Source organism: Chlorocebus sabaeus, chromosome 24, assembly GCF_047675955.1.
Source record: "Chlorocebus sabaeus isolate Y175 chromosome 24, mChlSab1.0.hap1, whole genome shotgun sequence".
NCBI lineage: Eukaryota > Metazoa > Chordata > Mammalia > Primates > Cercopithecidae > Chlorocebus > Chlorocebus sabaeus.
The window spans coordinates 266,308-278,844 of record NC_132927.1 but is presented as its reverse complement, the minus strand read 5'-3'; positions in this window follow the sequence as shown (position 1 = coordinate 278,844).

The following is a 12,537-nucleotide window of genomic DNA, read 5'->3' as shown; positions in this document are numbered from 1 at the left end:
GGATTCCCTCTTTTTCTGTTGATTGGAGTAGTTTCAGAAGGAATGGTAGCAGCTCCTCTTTGTACCTCTGGTAGAATTCGGCTGTGAATCTGTCTAGTCCTGGACTTTTTTTGTTTGGTAGGCCGTTAATTTTTGCCTCAATTTCAGAGCCTGTTATTGGTCTATTCAGGGATTCAGCTTCTTCCTGGTTTAGTCTTGGGAGGGTGTGTGTGTCCAGGAATGTATCCATTTCTTCTAGATTTTCCAGTTTATTTGTGTAGAGGTGTTTATAGTATTCTCTGATGGTAGTTTGTATTTCTGTGGGATCAGTGGTGATATCCCCTTTATCATTTTTTATTGCGTCTATTTGATTCTTCTCTGTTTTCTTCTTTATTAGTCTTGCTAGTGGTCTATCGATTTTGTTGATCTTTTCAAAACACCAGCTTGTGGATTCATTGATTTTTTGAAGGGTTTTTTGTATCTCTATCTCCTTCAGTTCTGCTCTGATCTTAGTTATTTGTTGCCTTCTGTTAGCTTTTGAACGTGTTTGCTCTTACTTCTCTAGTTCTTTAAATTGTGATGTTAGGTTGTCAAGTTTTGATCTTTCCTGCTTTCTCTTGTGGGCTTTTAGTGCTATAAATTTCCCTCTACACACTGCTTTAAATGTGTCCCAGAGATTCTGGTATGTTGTGTCTTTGTTCCCATTGGTTTCAAAGAATATCTTTATTTCTGCCTTCATTTCGTTATGTACCCAGTAACTATTCAGGAGCAGGCTGTTCAGTTTCCGTGTAGTTGAGTGGTTTTGAGTGAGGTTCTTAATCCTGAGTTCTAGTTTAATTCACTGTGGTCTGAGAGACAGTTTGTTATAATTTCTGTTCTTTTACATTTGCTGAGGAGTACTTTACTTCCAACTATGTGGTCAATTTTGGAATAAGTGCGATGTGGTGCGAAGTAGAATGTATAGTCTGCGGATTTGGGTTGCAGAGTTCTGTAGATGTCTACTAGGTTTGCTTGGTGCAGAGCTGAGTTCAATTCCTGGATATCCTTGTTAACTTTCTGTCTCATTGATCTGTCTAATGTTGACAGTGGGGTGTTAAAGTCTCCCATTATTATTGTGTGGGAGTCTAAGTCTCTTTGCAGGTCTCTAAGGACTTGCTTTATGAATCTGCCTCCAGCACTATTTCTTTTGCAGAGAGCACAGGGGACATTAAGGAGGGGACCTGTGAGCAGAAAAGGATAGAAGGAAGTCAAGAAGTATGGGAATCTCTAGCACTACTCCTCATCAAGCTGGCTTATTGGAGATAAGAACAGGAAATCTTGGGCCGGGTACGGTCGCTCATGCCTGTAATCCCAGCACTTTAGGAGGCCGAGGTGGGTAGATCACTTGAGGTCAGGAGCTGGCCAAGACGGTGAAACCTCATCTCTACTGAAAATACAGAAATTAGCCAGGTGTGGTCAGAAGTTCGAGACCAGCCTGACCAACATGGTGAAAGCCCGTTTCTACTAAAAATACAGTAACTCGCTGGGCCCAACATGGTGAAAGCCCGTTTCTACTAAAAATACAGTAACTCGCTGGGCCTGGTGGCATGTGCCTGTAATCCCAGCTACTCAGGAGGCTGAGGCAGGAGAATTGCTTAAACCTGGGAGGCAGAGGTTGCAGTGAGCCGAGATCACGCCATTGCACTCCAGCCTGGGCAACAGAAGGAGCGACTCCATCTCAAAAAAAAAAAAAAAAAAAAAAAAAAAAAAGGAGAACAGGAAATCTTTCAGGGAAATACATGCATATTTGGGAGTATGTCTTTGAAATGGGAACTGTAATAGGCAATGGGATTGTTCTTGTGTGGAGGTGGTAACATCTGCCTGTCTTGAGGAACAAATGCCTCCATGATTGAGGGCTCTACTCCCATCCTTTTCAAGAGCTGCCTGTGGTCCAGAGGAGAATTCATCTGGGGTGGAATTTAAGTCTTGCATTTTGCAATAGCTGTCCTAGATTGACTGTCGAGTCATGCATGACTGACACAAGTCAGGAGTAGGCAGTGTGGGAGGGCTGGTTTGGGCTTAGGACAACTGCCAAGCAGAGAAAGTAAGAGTGTTAACAGTATTTATTGAGCACTTCCTTACTAAGTGTTGGCAAGTTTTAAGTGCTTTTTATAAATTTTATTGAATATTTTTCATCTGGTGAAATGGGTGTTTTAATGTAGGGAGCCAGAGGCCTGAGGGTCGTGACCAACTCAGCATTCCACTGAAGGCTATGTGATCAAATAGCAAACTGTTTATCATGAATGCAGAATGTGGGCCAACTCACTTCTGCATCTGCCACCAGGAGGTTTACTGAGGGCAATCGTTTGCTGAGGGCAATCACTTCCTGGTGCTGTGCTCCTTGAGGTTATCTACTGCAATATCTGGAGACTACTGTTCAAAGAATGCGGTCTTGCAAGCCTGCACTAAGTCAAGCAGCTGACTGACAACCACCCCTTTCTCCTTACCTCCTTTACTCAATAAATATGAAGGGCTATAGAAACTCAGGGCCCTTGTTCACTGGACGCAAGGAGCCCCCTGACCCCTTCTTCCAAGTTTACTTTTTTGCCTTTGTCTTTATTCTTGTGTTAATCTTCTTTTGTTAAGTCCACCAAGGACTGTGGCATTTTAAATTCTTTTTTCGTTTTTTGAGACAGAGTTTTGCTCTGTCACCAGGCTGGAGTGCAGTGGCACAATCTTGGCCCACTGCAACCTCTGCCTCCCAGGTTCAAGTGATTCTCCTGCCTCAGTCTCCCAAGTAGCTGGGACTACAGGCACATACCACCTGACCCAGCTAATTTTTGTATTTTTAGTGGAGATGGGGTTTCACCATGTAGGGCAGGATGGTCTTGATCTCTTGACCTAGTGATCTACCTGTCTCAGCCTCCCAAAGTGCTGGGATTACAGGCATGAGCCACTGCACCTGGTCAGGTGTTTTAAATTCTCTATGTGAAATTCGAGTGAGTGATGACAACCTCAACCAGTATGTGTTGTATAGCTGCAAGCCTGCACTAAGTCAAGCAGCTGACTGACAACCACCCCTTTCTCCCTACCTCCTTTACTCAATAAATACAAAGGACTATAGAAGCTCAGGGCCCTTTTTCACTGGAAGCAAGGAGCCCCCTGACCCCTTCTTCCAAATATACTGTTTTGTCTTTGTGTTATTCCCGCATTAATCTTCTTTTGTTCAGTCCACCAAGGACTGTGGCATTTTAAATTATTATTATTATATTTTTTGAGATGGCATCTTGCTGTGTCACTAGGCTGGAGTGCAGTGGCACAATCTCGTCTCACTGCCACCTGTTCCTCCCGGGTTCAAGCGATTCTTCTGCCTCAGCCTCCCAAGTAGCTGGGACTACAGGTGCACACCACCTCACCCAGCTAATTTTTGAGTTTTTAGTAGAGATGGGGTTTCAGCATGTTGGCCAGGATGGTCTGCATCTTTTGACCTAGTGGTCTTCCTGCCTTGGCTTCCAAAAGTGCAGGGATTACAGGCGTGAGCTACTGCACCCGGTTGAGTGTTTTAAATTCTCTATGTGAAATTCGAGTGAATGATGACAACCTCAACCACTGTGTGTGTTGTATAGCTACACTTCATTTTGATGGCATTATTGGAGGATTGATAGTTTTCATAGAAATCAATTTTCTCTGAATTGGAATTTTAACTTTCAGGATCAGTGTGTTTTTCAAATCAACACATCTATTCATTAAATTATAAAAATAACACATGCTCATTATTTTAAAAAGAGATAGAAAGTTATGTGAAAAGTAAAAGGTAACTCTTCCCTATGGTTCTTTTACCTTGTTTCCATATCACTCTTGGCTTTGTGTATCTTTCCAGAAGTTTCCTATACATTTTTTTCCTTTAAAAATTGTTTCCACAAATGAGATTACACTGCATATAGTGTCCTTCACATTGCATTTCTTTACTTTCTTCCATGTTCCAACCCCCACTTTGTCATTTTTTTTTACATGTTTTCTTTTTTTAAAATTATTATACTTTATGTTCTAAGATACATGTGCAGAACTTGCAGGTTTGTTATATAGGTATAAACGTGCCATGGTGGTTTGCCACACCCATCAACCCATCTTCTATATTATTTCTCCTAATGCTATACCTTCCCTAGCCCCCCACGTCCCCTACAGGCCCTCTTGTGTGATGTTCCCCTCCCTGTGACCACATGTTCTCATTGTTCCACTCCCACTTATGAGTGAGAACATGCGGTGTTTGGTTTTCTGTTTTTGTGTTAGTTTGCTGAGAATGATGGGTTTCCAGCTTCATCCATGTCCCTGCAAAGGACATGAACTCACCCTTTTTTATGGCTGCATAGTATTCCATGGTGTTTATGTGCCACATTTTCTTGATCTAGTCTATCATTGATGAGCATTTGGGTTGGTTCCAAGTCTTTGCTACTATGAACAGTGCTGCAATAAACATATGTGTGCATGTATGTTTATAGTAGAATGATTTATAGTCCTTTGGGTGCACACCCAGTAATGGGATTGCTGGATCAAATGATATTTCTGGTTACAGAGGAATGGCCACACTGTCTTCAACAATGGTTGAACTAATTTACACACCCACCAACAGTGTAAAAGCGTTCCTATTTCTCCACATCCTCTCCAGCACTTGTTTTTTCCTGACATTTTAATGATTGCCATTATAACTTGTGTGAGATGGTATCTCATTGCGGTTGTGATTTGCATTTCTGTAATGAGCAGTGATGATGAGCATTTTTTCATGTCTGTTGGCTGCATAAATGTTTTCTTTTGAAAAGTATCTTTTCACTTCCTTAGCCCACTTTTTGATGGGGTTGTTTGTTTTTTTTCTTGTAAACTTGTTTAAGTTCTTTGTAGATTCTGGATGTTAGCCCATTGTCAGATGGATAGATTGCAAGAATTTTCTCCCATTCTGTAGGTTGCCTGTTCACTCCGATGATAGTTTCTTTTGCTGTGCTGAAGCTTTTTAGTTTAATCAGGTCCAATTTGTCTATTTTGGCTTTTGTTGCCATTGCTTTTTGTGTTTCAGTCATGAAGTCTTTGCCCATCCCTGTGTCCTGAATGGTATTGCCTAGTTTTTCTCCTAGTGTTTTTATGGTTTTAGGTCTTACAATTAAGCCTTTAATCCATGTTAATTAAATCCAGCTTAATTTAATCCAACTTGAGTTAATTTTTGTATAAGGTGTAAGGAAGGGGTCCAGTTTCAGTTTTCTGCATATGGCTAGCCATTTTTCCCAACATCATTTATTAAATAGGGAATCCTTTCTCCATTGCTTGTTTTTGTCAGGTTTGTCAAAGATCAGATGTTTGTAGGTGTGTGGTGTTATTTCTAAGGCCTCTGTTCTGTTCCATTGGTCTATACCTCTGTTTTGGTACTAGTACCATAGTGTTTTGGTTACTGTAGCCTTGCAGTATAGTTTGAAGTCAAGTAGCATGATGCCGCCAGCTTTGTTCTTTTTGTTTAGGGTTGTCTTGGCTATATATAGGGAAAAGAAAGAGATCAGACTGTTACTGTGTCTATGTAGAAAAGGAAGACATAAGAAACTCTATTTTGACCTGTACCCTGAACAATTGCTTTGCCCTGAGATGCTGTTAATCTGTAACGTTAGCCCCAACCTTGAGCTCACAGAAACATGTGTTGTATGGAATCAAGGTTTAAGGGATCTAGGGCTGTGCAGGATATGCCTTGTTAACAAAATGTTTACAGGCAGTATGCATGGTAAAAGTCATTGCCATTCTCCAGTCTCAATAAACCAGGGGCATTATGCACTGTGGAAAGCCGCAGGGACCTCTGCCTTGGAAAGCCAGGTATTGTCCAAGGTTCCTGCCCATGTGATAGTCTGAAATATGGCCTCGTGGGATGGGAAAGACCTGACTGTTCCCCAGCCCCACGCCCACGAAGGGTCGGTGCTGAGGAGAATTAATAAGAGGAAGGCCTCTTGCAGTTGAGAGAAAGGAAGGCCACTGTCTCCTGCCTGCCCTTGGGAACTGAATGTCTTGGTATAAAACCCAATTTTACATTTGTTCAATTCTGAGTTAGGAGAAAAACCGCCCTGTGGCAGGAGGCAAGACATGTTGGCAGCAATGCTGCTTTGTTATTCTTTACTCCACTGAGATGTTTGGGTGGAGAGAAGCATAAATCTGGCTTACATGCACATCCAGGCATAGTACCTTCCCTTGAACTTATTTGTGACACAGATTCCTTTGCTCACATGTTTTCTTGCTGACCTTCTCCCCACTATCATCCTGCTCTCCTGCCGCATTCCTCTTGCTGAGATAGTAAAAATAGTAATTAAAAAATACTGAAGGAACTCAGAGACCGGTGCCAGTGCGGGTCCTCCGTATGCTGAACGCCAGTCCCCTGGGCCCACTTTTCTTTCTCTATACTTTGACTCTGTGTCTTATTTGTTTTCTCAGTCTCTCATCCCCCTGATGAGAAATACCCATAGGTGTGAAGGGGCTGGCCCCCTTCAGGTATACGGCCTCTTTTTTTGGTTCCATATGAAATTTAAAGTAGTGTTTTTTTCCAATTTTGTGAAGAAAGTCATTGGTAACTTGATGGGGATAGCACTGAATCTATAAATTACCTTGGGCAGTATGGCCATTTTCACGATATTGATTCTTCCTATCCATGAGCATGGAATGTTTTTCCATTTGTTTGTGTCCTCATTTATTTCCTTGAGCAGTAGTTTGTAGTTCTCCTTGAAGAGGTCCTTCACATCCCTTGCAAGTTGGATTCCTAGGTATTTTATTCTCTTTGAAGCAATTGTGAATGAGAGTTCACTCATGATTTGGCTCTCTGTTAGTCTGTTATTGATGTATAGGAATGCTTGTGATTTTTGCACATTGATTTTGTATCCTGAGACTTTGCTGAAGATGCTTATCAGCTTAAGGAGATTTTGGGCTGAGATGATGGGGTTTTCTAAATATACAATCATGTCATTTGCAAACAGGGACAATTTGACTTCCTCTTTTCCTAACGGAATACCCTTGATTTCTTCCTCTTACCTGAGTGTCCTGGCCAGAACTTCCAATACTATGTTGAATAGGAGTGGTGAGAGAGGGCATTCTTGTCTTGTGCCGATTTTCAAAGGGGATGCATCCAGTTTTTGCCCATTCAGTATTATACTGGCTGTGGGTTTGTCATAAATAGCCCTTATTATTTTGAGATACGTTCCATAAATACCAGGTTTATTGAGAGTTTTTAGCATGAGAGACTGTTCAATTTTGTCAAAGGCCTTTTCTGCATCTATTGAGATAATCATGTTGTTTTTGTCATTGGTTCTGTTTATGTGATGGGCTATGTTTATTGATTTGCTTATGTTGAACCTGCCTTGTATCCCAGGAATAAAGCCAACTTGATCGTGGTGGATAAGCTTTTTGATGTGTTGCTGGATTCGGTTTGCCAGTATTTTATTTAGGATTTTCTCAATGATGTTCATCAGGGATATTGGCCTGAAAGTTTCTTTCTTTTGTTGTGTCTCTGCCAGGTTTTGGTATCAGGATGATGCTGGCCTCATAAAATGAGTTAGAGAGGAGTTCCTGTTTTTCTGTTGTTTGGAGTAATTTCAGAAGGAATGGTACCAGCTCCTCTTTGTACATCTGGTAGAATTCAGCTGTGATCTGTCTGGTCCTGAGCTTTTCTTTGTTTGGTAGGCTATGAATTACTGCTTCAATTTCAGAACTTGTTATTGGTCTATTCAGGGATTTGACTTCTTCCTGATTTAGTCTTGGGAGGGTGTATTCGTCCAGGAATTTATCCATTTCTTCCAGATTTTCTAGTTTATTTGCATAGAGTTGTTTATAGTATTCTCTGGTGGTAACTTGTATTTCTGTGGGATCGGAGGTGATATCCCCTCCATCATTTTTTTAATTGTATCTATTTGATTCTTCTCCCTTTTCTTTTTAATAGTCTTGCTAGTGGTCTATCTATTTTGTTGATCTTATCAAAAAACCAGCTCCTGGATTCACTGATTTTTTTGAAGGGCCTTTCATGTCTCTATCTCCTTCAGTTCTTCTCTGATCTTAGTTATTTCTTGTCTTCTGCTCGTTTTTGAATTTTTTTGCTCTTGCTTCTCTAGTTCTTTTAATTGTGATGTTAGGGTGGCGATTTTAGATCTTTCCTGCTTTCTCCTGTGGGCGTTTAGTTCTATAAATTTCACTGTAAACACTGCTTTGACTGTGTCCCAGGGGATTCTGGTACGTTGTGTCTTTGTTCTCACTGGTTTCAAAGAAGTTATTTATTTCTGCTTTAAGCAGGTTGTTCAGTTTCCAGGTAGTTGTGAGATTTTGAGTGAGTTTCTTAATTCTGATTTCTAGTCTGATTGCACTGCAGCCTGAGAGACTGTTTGCTATGATTTCCATTCTTTTGCATTTGCTGAGGAGGGTTTTACTTCCAATTATGTGATCAATTTTAGAATAAGTGCGATGTGGTGCTGAGAAGAATGTATATTCTGTTGACTTGGGGTGGAGAGTTCTGTAGATGTCTATTAGGTCTGCTTGGTCTAGCTGAGTTCAAGTCCTGGATATCCTTGTTAATTTTCTGTCTCATTGATCTGTCTAATATTGACAGTGGGGTGTTAACGTCTCCCATTTCTATTATGTGGGAGTCTAAGTCTCTTTGTAGTTCTCTAAGAACTTGCTTCATGAATCTGGGTGCTCCTGTATTGGGTGCATATATATTTAGGTTAGCTCTTCTTGTTGAATTGATCCCTTTACCATTATGTAATGGCCTTCTTTGTCTCTTTTGATCTTTGTTGGTTTAAAGTCTCTTTAAACCAGGATTGCAACCCCTGCTTTTTTTTTGCTTTCCATTTGCTTGGTAAATATTCCTCCATCCCTTTATTTTGAGCCTTTGTGTTTCTTTGCACATGAGATGGGTCGCCTGAATACAGCACACTGATGGGTCTTGACTCTTTATCCAATTTGCCAGTCTGTGTCTTTTAATTGGGGCACTTAGCCTGTTTGCATTTAAGGTTAATATTGTTATGTGTGAATTTGATCCTGTCATTATGATGCTAGCTGATTATTTTGCCCATTAGTTGATGCAGTTTCTTCATAGTGTCGATGGTCTTTACAATTTGGTATGCTTTTGCAGTGGCTGATACCGATTGTTCCTTTCCATGTTTAGTGCTTCCTTCAGGAGCTCTTGTAAATCGGGCCTGGTGGTGACAAAATCTCTCAGCATTTGCTTGTCTGTAAAGGATTTTATTTCTCCTTCACTTATGAAGCTGAGTTTGGCTTCATAACCATTCCTCATGGCATGGTCCCTCTTGACTTCCCTTGGCTAGGGGAGGGTTTTTTGACCTCTTGTGCTTCCTGAGTGAGGTGATGGCCCACCCTGATTCAGCTGGCTCTTCATGGCTGCACCCACTGTCTCACCAGTCCCAATGAGATAAGCCAGATACCTCAGTTGGAAATGCAGAAATCACACGCCTTCTGCGTTGATCTCGCTGGGAGCTGCAGACCGGAACTGTTCCTGTTTGGTCATCTTGTAACTCTTTTTATTTTTAAAAATACATTCTTGGTGAATGGGTGGTACATAATAGACCTACTTTATTCTCTCTCTTCTTTTATAAAATAGCTGTACAGTATTCTATTGTGTTGCTATTCCATAATTTATTTAGCTAGTCTCCTACTGATGGATTTTTAAGTAGCTTCCGGTGTTTTGCTATTTCAAATAATACTATGGTGAACAACCTTGGATGAATGTATATTTTTTTGTGTTTGGTACAAATACATTTGTATGCTGGGTCAAATATTTTAAATTGATAGCTATGATGGTCAAATTACCTTAAAAAAGATTTGTCAACTGAAAATAATAAAAGGGTCAGAATTGAAGTTAAGGAGCCTTTATTAAAGTGCAAAGTGTGAGGATGGACCATCTGGAAACATCAACTCCAAAGGAATGCAGTCAGCATTCTGAAGTAGATAAGTTAAGGTTTCAATTATATATCCAGAGAGAGAGGAGTGTTTAGCAAAATTATAACAGTATTTGTACAAGGTTGGCATATAGTTACAGCCATTTGATCCTTATAGGCAGTGTTTCTTTTTGGGAAGGATATATTTAATATGTTTTTTAGAGGGTGTAATAATTGTGGGATTTTGTCATCTGGTCTAAGCAAAGCAGGACAACAATGGGAAATTAATCTATAACAAGGGTCATTAATTAAGAAGGCCAGAGGTTTTTTTCCATGATGTTATTTAATTCTCTCTAGCCTTTGTACTGTAGAAGAAAAATAAGAAAGCTAGTTAATCTATAATTTGAGAACAGAAATCATAACCATACGTGACTCAGCTCATAGTCACGTCTCAAGGCTTAAAGTGATTTTTTGGGTTCCCACAGCTTTTAAATTTTATTAATTTTCACAGATTTAAGCAGTTTGATGAATTTTTCCCCCTAAAGTGAATTTACCTGCTGCCCTACCCCCTTATGCATAGTATACAGAATGGCTTAAACTTTGGTGGTGGCTTAAGCTCAGTGATAAATGGTAACACACCTTAGGTCGCAGTGGCCAACTTGCATAACCACAACTTGCAGATCTGAGGTACACCCAGTTCCACTCATGTTTGTCATTGAGAATGCTGGCTCAGCATTGCCAGCCCTTGGGGTTTTTAAACAGAAGCTAGAAATCTGGGTGGTAATCGGAAATATTTAAATTTTAAATGTAGGCAAATTATATACTTAAAAAAGAACCCAGAAAACAAAACCGTGAATGGATCTGTAGGTGCCAGAGACTGACTGATGTAGTCTATTTAAATGGAATGGATTATTAATTTTGTGAGATATTGCTCTATCTAGATTTTTAAAAATTATTATACTTTATGTTCTAGGGCACATGTGCACAATGTGCAGGTTTGTTACATAGGGTATACATGTATCATGTTGGTTTGTTGGACCCATCAACTCCTCATTTACATTAGGCATGTCTCCTAATGCTATCCCTCCCCCAGCCCCCCATCCCCCAACAGACCCAGGTGTGTGATGACCTCCTCCCTGTTTCCATGTGTTCTCCTTGTTCCACTCCCACTTATGAGTGAGAACATGCAGGGTTTGGTTTTCTGTCCTTGTGATATTTTGCTGAGAATGATGATTTCCAGCTTCATCCATGTTCCTGCAAAGGACATTAACTCACCCTTTTTTATGGCTGCATAATATTCCATGGCGTATATGAGCCACATTTTCTTTATCCAGTCTATCACTGATGGGCATTTGGGTTGGTTCCAAGTTTTTGCTATTGTGAACAGTGCTGCAATAAACATATGTGTGCATGTGTCTTTATAGTAGAATGATTTATAATCCTTTGGGTATATATCCACTAATGGGGTTGCTGGATCAATTGGTACTTCTGGTTCTAGATTCTTGCAGAATGGCCACACTGTCTTTCACAATGGTTGAACTAATTTACACTCCTACCAACAGTGTAAAAGCGTTCCTGTTTCTCCAACATCCTCTCTAGCATCTGTTGTTTCCTGACTTTTTAATGTTGCCATTTTAAGTGTCGTGAAATGGTATCTCATTGTGGTTTTGCTTTGCATTTCTCTGATGACCAGTGATGATGAGCATTTATTCATATGTCTGTTGACTGCATAAATGTCTTCTTTTGAGAAGTGTCTGTTCATACGTTTTATCCACTTTTTGGTGCGGTTATTTGTTTTATTTTTCTTGTAAATTTGTTTAAGTTCTTTGTAGATTCTGAATATTAGCTCTTCGTCAGATGGATAGATTGCAAGAATTTTCTCCCATTCTGTAGGCGGCCTTTTCACTCTGATGATAGTTTCTTTTGCTGTGCAGAAGCTCTTTAGTTTAGGTAGATCCCATTTGTCTACTTTGACTTTTGTTGCCATTACTTTTGGTGTTTTTGTCGTGAAGTCTTTGCCCACGCCTATGTCCTGAATGGTATTGTCTAGGTTTTATTCTAGGGTTTTTATGGTTTTAGGTCTTACATTTAAGTCTTTAATCCATCTTGAGTTAATTTTATTATAAGGTGTAAGGAAGACATCCAGTTTTAGCTTTCTACATAAGGCTAGCCAGTTTTTCCAGCACCATTTATTAAATAGGGAATCCTTTCCCCATTGCTTCTTTCTGTCAGGTTTGTCAAAGATCAGATGGTTGAAGATGTGTAGTATTATTTCTGAGGCCTCTGTTCAGTTCCATTGGTCTAGATATCTGTTTTGGTACCAGTACTATGCTGTTTTGGTCACTGTAGCCTTGCAGTATAGTTTGAAGTCAGGTAGTGTGATGCCTCCAGCTTTGTTCTTTTTGCTTAGGATTGTCTTGGCAGTGTGGGCTCTTTTTTGGTTCCATATGAAATTTAAAGTAGTGTTTTTCCAATTCTGTGAAGAAAGTCAGTGGTAGTTTGATGGGAATAGCATTGAGTCTATAATTTACTTTGGGCAGTGTGGTCATTTTCACGATATTGATTCTTCCTATCCATGAGTATGGAATATTCTTCCATTCGTTTGTGTCCTCACTTGTTTCCTTGAGCAGCGGTTTGTAGTTCTCCTTGAAGAGGTCCTTCACGTCCCATGTAAGTTGGA